Source organism: Nelumbo nucifera, chromosome 4, assembly GCF_055504915.1.
Source record: "Nelumbo nucifera cultivar China Antique chromosome 4, China Antique-T2T, whole genome shotgun sequence".
Taxonomy (NCBI): Eukaryota; Viridiplantae; Streptophyta; class Magnoliopsida; order Proteales; family Nelumbonaceae; genus Nelumbo; species Nelumbo nucifera.
This window is the reverse complement of record NC_142652.1, coordinates 3,171,429-3,181,175: the sequence shown is the minus strand read 5'-3', so window position 1 is coordinate 3,181,175 and position 9,747 is coordinate 3,171,429.

The following is a 9,747-nucleotide window of genomic DNA, read 5'->3' as shown; positions in this document are numbered from 1 at the left end:
AATTGTTAATGTCGCTACATACAAATCTATTGTGGTCAGTTAAAGTTGGTTCTACTATTTCAGCAACATCAGACCCTTGGATCCCATCGTTGCTAGGCCATATACCACACTTGAATGCACCAATATCTAAAAATCAATTAATGGGTGAATATAAAGGTCTCAGAGTTACTCAATCCCGACTTGTCATGGAACCTCCTAAAGTTGCAACAGTTATTTGATGAATCCACTATCAGTTACACCCAAGCCTAATCAACCTGTTGACCTACTTATTTGGAAGCACAATGCAACGGGGATTTACTCAACAAAATCGACCTATCACTTTCTAGCTTCATTGGGTGTCTCTATTTTGAGCACTCATTTTAATTGGAAACTGATATGGAAGCTCAAGGTACCATTCAGATTTCATATCTTTCTTTGGAAGCTCCTTTGGGATGGATTACTAACTAAAAGTAAGTGTTCCTCCTGGTTAAGTAGATCAGATAAGTTTTGTGTCTTCTGTAAGCACCAAAACGAAACTGTATACCACCTATTCTTTCAATGTCCATTTGCATGTGTTGTTTGGTGTGGAGCCCAATTCGGGTTAAACCCTTCATCTCTATCACAATAGCCAGCGCATATCATCATTATAGACTGGTTTAGGTCTTTATGTGTTAATCTGGGTAAGCAGCAAGCGCTGACGAGTCTTGGCAACTTCAGCCTAGTCAGCTATCATCTATGGAAAGCACGAAATATATGTCTTTTTGAAAATAATACACCGGATCCAAAGCAGGTGGTTCAATTAGCTTTCCAATACTCGCCGGAGTACAAAATATCTCGACCACAATCACAATTTCACCTACATTCATCATTGAACATCAATACCCCCACTTTATATATTGGTGGTGCTAACATGCCAATAAACAACTTATCATTGCAGAAGGCAAATCATGTTGGGCCCTCAACAGCTATGATGCTAAAATACGAGCCCTGTTAAGAGGAATCCAAGTAGCCCTTCACTAATAGCGTAGGCCATCTTTTGGTATTCTCAGATAATGCTACACTAGTAGACTTTGTTAATACAGATCGTACAAGCACCCAATGGATCGAGCAGTTGCATAGAAATCATCTTAGAAGACTCGTTTCCTCTTTTGCTTCTATACATTTTGTGCATATTTATAGACAATATAATCAAATGGCCCATCTTTTTGCTTATATATCATGTAAGGGCCAACTTAGTTAGTACAACTCTTTAAACTCTACTCATGTAAATTTCTCTTTATGAATGAAACTTTGGTGGTTTGGTAAAAAAAAGGTATGCTTTTGAGGAGATCATATTGACTAAAATTATTTATGGGCTTTGAAAACAATAATAACACCTCATAAGGCCACAATATCCATAAATGTGGAATAAGAGGTTTAATGATTGTGGGAATGATTGTAAGCCAATGTACACTTTGGCTGGAGTGGAGCGAGATCACATCAACACGCCCCACATGCATATCTTAGCGTGCATTGGGAATATCTCTTATACTTGTCATCGGAAAATGTTTGCCGCGCTGATGTAAACTTGGATGGAGCATTATTATTGCTTCCACAACCATACATACATACTACACTGTCAAGTTGAACCAAACAATTTTGGTTGAAATAACCTTTCATGACTGACTAGGCTCATCAGTCATCACCCAATAGGCCAATACTCGGTATGACGAGTTTGGAATTCGGATCTACTCCTCTCGGAGAGCTCCTCACACCAGCTGTGCATTGGGAATATCTTCCCATAAATGGTAACATCATGTACGGAAGATGTTCTCTGCGAGAATGATGGTTCAGCCCAGGGTCAGAATTTTTAGGCCCAAAGTACAGTTGGGGTAGGTGCTAGCTCAGAACTGATGCCAATTCACGGGCTGGCATTGGTGTATAGAGTGGGGGTATTTGACATTTTGAATGTTTATAGTGGAATTCAGAAATCTGCATTTGACCTGTCCGTACTTTTCCAGATGTTCTCCTTGCACATTTGATGGTGTTAGGCGCGTTATGTGAGGAGCAGATCCAAACGTGCAGTTCCGATGGCCAGCTAATACGGACTCCCGTTCCACGAAAGGGACTGCAGCCCTTTGCTATGGATTAATAGGCCTTCATCAATAGGATCTCAACTGTGGATTTTCCGTGCATTTTCCCACCAATCCAGCAGATATATCAAGGTAACCCTAATATAAATACTCGTCTTCGGCCTTAAATTTTTCCAGTCTCTGCTCTTCTTCGTATCGTATTTATTTTAGCTCTCCCTTTGATTCTTTGTTTTCTCTGTCTAAGCATCATCAATGGCTTCCGTCTCTGCTACTTCTGTCACATTTGGATCCTCGCTTAAGCACTCGCTTGAGAGTAACAAGGTGAGATTCCATTTCTTCCGCTCTTTGTTTACTTGCATTGCATTAGTGGCGTCGTCCATGTTTAAATTGTTCGTTGGTGATTCAGGTGGCCCATTAGTTGGCAAACTGTGAAACTGAGTACTCTGTTAGATCTGTGATGGATTTATAGATTTTACTTTGATAAAGCCAGATCTAGTTAGGAGCGAAGGTCTGTTTTAGAAAATTCTCATCTCGGTAGTTAACTTTCTTAGTTCTTGGTGTTTTGGACAAGTCATGTAGAGCTCCTTAGTGATGTAAAATAGGAAATGAGACTCCAGTAGTAGAGTTTTCGATTATACTAACTAGTAACTACTGAGCTACTACTATTCTTAGATTGTATCAGAAGGTTCAATGGATTTAGCTATACAAAATATCTAATTGTGCTAATTTTGGATTATAATATACCTGTCATAGTGGATGGGCTTATAGCCACTAGTTTTGCGGATACTTTTTGTTGCTGGTCAAAATGGGCCAAGGGCAACACTATAAATTCACTTCCGAGTCGAGGCATGGTTGAGTAGTCCGAGGGCTGGTAGGTCGGTCCTACGAGGATCAAAGAAGAGAGACATCATAGGCCCCGGGTTGGTACTTGAGGCGGAGACTCTGACGGTCAAGTTAGTTCGGGTGCGATGCAAGGTGGACGAGGCTTGAGGTGTGAATACTCAGACGAGGCAACAAAGGAGATTAAGAGTTCTCAAGTCCAAGTTCTTGATTCTAGGTTCTGGTCTTTTACCTTTAGAGGGTTGCCCCCTATTTATACTTGAGGCCGCCTGGAGGTAGGTGGGCTTAGACGGTCCAGATGCGGTCTATACACGGGGGGCGCGGTCATCCAAGGTCGCCAAGTGTGGACGCACCATTGGTTTCGGAATGCATGCCGAGCTTTGTTCCGTGCACACCCTGATTGGGCCCGCTCTGAGCACTGCCATCTAACACGCGTAGGCCCGCTATTGGGCAAGGCCATGTGCGCCTATATCATTTGCCCCCCACTCTAGAGGCCATGGTAGAGGTCTGAGCTGAGGACTTCGGCTTCGGCTGAAGAGAGTGTGTTAGTTGTACTGGGAGGCATTGTTGGGCCTTATGGATGAGGGTCTCGGCCTCGGCTTATCGGGGACGAGCATGATGTGGCCTGTGGTGGCGTCGACTTGACCTTTGTTCCTTCCTCTAAGGGGTACCATGGAGAATTCGGTTGTCTGGAGGCCTCAGCCTTGGCTTTAGTGCTCGTAATGGGTACAGTCGAGAAGGGTCCTTGCCCCTTGTCCTGTCTCTTGCTAGTTCTAAGGTTAGGCCGTGTGAGGTGTCGGCTTTGGTGCATTTGGCATTCATTGAATGTACAAATACCTCCATTTGTTCGACCTGGATAATGAACCGATCAGGGGTCCAATTCCTGAGTCGAGTTCTAACAAAAAAATTAAAAAATGGTCAAAACCGTTGAACGGTTCAACCACCTGGGTCAGCGGTTTATTGACCAAATCAATGTTTTTGGCAAAAAATCCAGTTTTGGTGAAAAACGGAACCGATCACCTAACCGGTTCCTAGTTTTTCCGATCCGATTGTTTGTCTAGTTCGGTTTTGAAAACCATGATCCCAAACCAATAGCAACCTGCCACATCATTTAAAAGAATCGTTTTAATTTTAAAACGAGGAAAATAGGCTGACGTGGCAGATTACATTTCTTGGGGACAGACGATGTATGTGTTAAAAACTCAGTATTCATAGGGGCAATTTAACTAAAAAAGAGATAAATCTTTAAAATCAAAATCCAAATGCAGCCCTAGATAGCCTTCCTACCCTCCCAATTAAAACCCATCAAGCCCTACTATACCAACCCAAGTTTGATCCACCCGTCTTCGTAGAATACTATAATTACCATTCAGATAAAAGAAACACATGATCCAGCCTGTGACAAATTTCACGTCATCAAGTTAGGTGGTTTGGTTTCATAGTTTTGGATGATGGCCATTGAGATCTGTTACTCATAGAGGGTGCCTCACAATGATTTCATAGTCACATTCTACCGTGCATTGAAGATATCTCCTATAAATAATAACATATAAGTATGAGAGATGTTCCCAATGTATGGTGAGATGTGTCTATAAGATCAGTGTGAGGCTCCATGTGTGAGAAGCAGATCCGGCCTCATTTATGGACTGGACACGTTCATCAATTGACACAATGTCTAATATATAGTTAAAAGGAAACAAGGGGTAGTTATTATTTTACTCCACTCTGATGGTATTGTGGCATTTGGCATTCCTAAAAATGTTCACAACAGGGCCAACAGCCAACAGCCAAAAATTTTCCCTTTCTATCATCATTATTCATTCATCTCGAATTCAAATCTTGCTCATGCACGCTGCACCCATCAAGGACCAGAAGTGCGTTGTCTTTTTTTCATTGACGGCATGTCATCGGGTTTCTCGGTTTCATTCTTTTTTTCTTTTCCGATTAGAATAGCGGCCCGAACCATCAATCATGCCCGACGTTATCGGATCTCACGGCCCGATCCATCTTTTACTTTTTCTTTGTTTCCTCCTTTGGTGTACAAATGAAAGTTGGGAATTTGGGTTCCACGTAGAGGAGGTTATGGGTGAATCGATAACGAAGCCACTCATCACGGTTTTGACAATTCTGAGTCATTGCCTTAATTAAGATGGATTAAGTTATATATGTATCGGCTTAATAACAATCAAATCAATCAAGAGAACTGTCTTAATAACATGCGTATTCAATGATCAAAAATATGTTCCTTGCTAAGACAAATAATTTAGACTGATTTAAGCACGTTAACCATTTGAATTTCATTTCAATATAATAACACACACTTAAACTTTAAAATTAATTAATAATATTATAAATTAATTAAATAACACTAATATCATTTAATTAATAAAGTAACCACACTAAAAATTCACTTAATAATATCACAATATTAATAATATAAGAATAATAATTAATTATAACTTGGGAATTTTTAAATTTCCTTTGGCTGTGTGAAATATATTCCATTTAAAATGATATTGTGATTATCTTTAAGATTATTTAATAAAAAGTAATTTTAAATTTGATTTTAATAAATTTAAATTCACTCTAAATTCCATTTAAAAATAATTACATTAATAAAATTAACTAATAAAATTAAAATTTATTAAGTTTATTTAATAAAATTTAAGTTTAACCATTCAAAATAACAATTTATTTTAAAATTACTTAATTTTATTGACAAGTCAGACATGAAATTGTGACCGAGTTTTGATTTGATCGGTTTGACCATATAGGTGAATGATAGGTTGAAACACTAAAATTTGTAGTCAATATTAGCTAATTTACTGTAACTGTTATAATTAATAGTAATTTACTAAATTGAGCATAATTTTGCATGATTGCCATAATTGATCATAAAATATTTAATTACTATAATGACTAGGTGACACAATTTGAATGGTTCAACCAACTGGGTCAATGGTGGATTCAAAACACTATAATTAACACTAAATTAGTTAATTCGATACAATAACAATTTACCATAACGCATTCAATTACTATAATTAACAATAAAATTAATTATTGCTTTATTTATATTAGTAATTAGATTTCATTTAATCCATTCGGTCTTACTATTTGACTTCAGCTTTTCATGTGCATCACATTGGTGCCTTGCTATAATTATTAGGGTAAAAGACTTAAACCTCGCTTGAGGTTGGTCATAAATACTTACACCTCTCCTCTAATTTCTTATAGGACTTAAACTTCCCCTTAGACCTCGTTATATTTGACAGAATTGACAAAAAGACACTTTTATCCTTTGTTGTCCTTCAAATTTTCAAAGAGTATGATCAGCTTTATCATTTTGAAATAAGAATGATAGCTGTAGCTTGGCTCAACCTTTGTTCAGTCATTTGAGGGCTGCTCACAACTATAAAAATATCTTTGAAACTAAATCTGTCTTTTCTTAAGGTTTTAGTTAGTTCTAAAACCATCGTTCATTTCATTGAAGGGTTTAATTTCTAAAACCCTGAAATCTTTAACTACAAATTCAATGTCATTGTAGCAGCAGCAAAGCTCATCATTGTACAACAGTCATGAAAAAAAGAAAAATAAGGGTCCGTTTGGTTTGCAGTTAAATTCGAAATCAGAATTGGAATCAAAATCCTCTGGAATCGGAATTAGAATGGTTCATTCTAATAATCTGTTTGGTTCAGACAGGAATGAGAATGGAAATTAAAATCAGTAGGAATGAGATTTCATTCCCAAAAAAGGAATAATGAATGGCCATTCCCTCAAATGAGAGAATGCCATTCTAGTAGGAATGTGAACGAGATTCTGATTCCACTCAACCAAACAGTTGGAATGGGAATAACCCATTCCAATTCTAATTCCAATTCCAATTCCAGACTCTTATTCCTGCAAATCAAACGGTGTCTAAAACCTCTAATGACAAATGGGCGTACATATCGATCCCATCAAAACATAGATTAAATCACCACTCTTCTTAATTGGTGCTTGTTATTCTTTTGCCGTTTATCGTCCGATGCATTGTAGTTTTGACCAACAAGAGTTGTTATTACCATAGCAGGATGTAACATTGTTCATCGACCTTCTTCAACCTCCCGATTAAGAACGAGAGCAATTCCATCCTTCACCTCTCTCTCTCTCTCTCTCTTCTTTTTCTTCCTTTTTCCTTCTTTCTCCCCTTCTCTCCCCTGTTTAAGCCAAGAAGCACCATTACAAACCCAAACAATTAGATTGCTATAGAGGGGTAATATTGGGTTTTTGAAAAAATAAAATTTAACGGAACATGAACTTAGATGCAACTAATTCTTTACAAATAGCTCATAGAAGGGAGGTCTTTGTCCCATGACGTCACCCAACAAGGGAAATGTTAGTCCATTTTGAAAATAAAGGGGAAGTCTTAGTATTTAGCATCAATCTCAAGGGAGGTTTTAAGTCTTTTTACCCTAATTATAATAATCGAGTCAATAAACCTAATTTTACTTTACAAAGTAAGGTGCAAGCAAGGTCCATTGAACTAACCATTGGAGCCTATGGCCATGTTTGGGAGTGCTTAAAAATAAGTGCTTATTTGTGTTAGGACCATACCATTAAGCATTTATTGGTATTTGGGAAATAAGCCCAAAATAAGTGCTTATTTTAAACATAAGGGCTTATTTTTTAAGCACAAATTTCTAGTTTTTTTTTAAGTGCTTATACAATAAGTAGTTATTCAAAATTTTCTTCCAAAATTATCCCTAGTTGAATTTTAAAATACCACTTATAAAATTATCCCTAATTGAATTTTATAAAAATGCTTTCGTAAAAGTACTTTTATGAAATCACTTTTATAGAAGTATTTTATGAAATCTATGAAAATACTTTTATAAAAGTACTTTCATAAAAGTGCTTTTATAAAATTTGAAAGAAAATGATGGACAAAATAGTCACAAATGCTTATCTAAGTGCTTATTGGAGAAAAAAACCACCAAACGCCCAATATGAAATAAGTGCTTATTTTTTGGTGCCAAATGCAAATAAGTGCTTATTTAAATAAACACTTATTTTTAACATAAGCACTCCCAAACATGGCATATATTCTAGATGTCTGATCGTGTGCCTCCATTTTTTGGATGGATATATATTAACCAACTTAACCACTGGGGTTGGAGATTGGGTATAGCTTGGCTCAATTAAGAATGGCATAAGATCCCTTTTGCCATTAGTTCTCTTAGCCCAAGCATCGCACGACTACCGAGTGGTACATCATATACAACATACCTAAGAATATTATTTAGAGGACTGAAATGGGAATTTGGATTTGCTCATCACAGAGAACTCTTCACGGTACGTCTCAGCCGCATATTGGGAATATTATGGGTGCAAATGGATCATATCATGATCCAACCTAATCCTATTTTATCGGATGTGGATATCCGTTGTCGGACTTACATAATCGTATGTATGTATATGCGTGTGTATGTATGTATGTATGTATGCATGTATTTGTGTGTTATTTATTTATTTACAAATATAGTTATATTGTATTATTGTAATTTTTATATTGTTTATTTATTTTTATAAAAAAACATGTATATGTGATGAAAATAGTTGAAAAAAATATCTGTATGTTTTGTTTTTGTTTATATAAATGTTATATTTTCCCTTTTAATAACTTATTAAAAATGCTAGAAATAAAATTGGATTCAGGTATCTAACATCCTTAATGGATTCAAATTCAAACCTATGTTTGTGAGATCCGAACGAATCAAATATACTATTTTTTTTATTGGATCAGACTCGAATATACCTCAATTTGAATCTAATCTCATTACTTTGCATCCCTAGGGAGCATCTTCTGTACTTGTGTATTGTTATTCATGGGAAGATGTTCCCAAATACACTATGGAATGTGTTGTGAGATGAGTGTGAAAAGTGCTTTGTGAGTAGGGATGACAATTTCTACCCTATTCTATCGGGTACCTGCCCTAGCAACGAGGGTTGTTTCCCTTCAAAAATGGATTTTGGGGAGAGGACAAGTTTTGAGATTTCACAACCCATACAAGTATGGGTAGGGTACAGAAAACCTGACCCTCTAGTATAAGGCATATGAGCTTATGTACTAGATGTGAAGTAATACAATAATATTTAGAATTTTATGTTAAGGATAATTGATATTCATGTGTTTTTTACTTGTTTAATCAAATAATTGGAAAGTTTGATGTTTGTTCATGCTATTTACTTGTTTATTATTACTATATAATAAAAAATAATACAAAATTAGATGCAGGTTCTAGACCCAACCCCACCCTCAAAAGCGAGGAGGATAGGGTTGAGGTTTTGCATTTTCATGTACAAAGAGGGTTTGGATTTTAAAACCAGTATGGGTTTTGGGGAAGGTACAGATTGGGATGTATAGAGAGGTAGGTAGGGTCTATAATTTATAAAATCCTCATCAAATCCGCCCCATTACCACCCCTATTTATGAGGGAGTCCAAATCTGATCCACACCAACCTTGCAACATGTCCCGTTGCACATTGAGAACATCTCCTGTACTTATATGTTATTATTAGACCTAGCAAAAAGTTGACCCAACCCGCGAACTCGACCCAACCCAACCCGAAAAAATAGGGTTATGGTCTCATATTTAGTTGCCTGAACGTGAGAATGACCCGACTTGGCCCAACCTGAAAAAACTCGGTTGGGTTGGGTCAACTCACTGACCCGATTGTCAAGTCTAATCGGGACTATTTATGCATTGTTAGAAGTTTCACTCTTTAATTTTTTTCTATTTAGTCTTTACTCTTTATTTTTTACTCTTAAAATTGTTAAATGTTCAACTTTTTTATTATATATTTGAAATTTTAA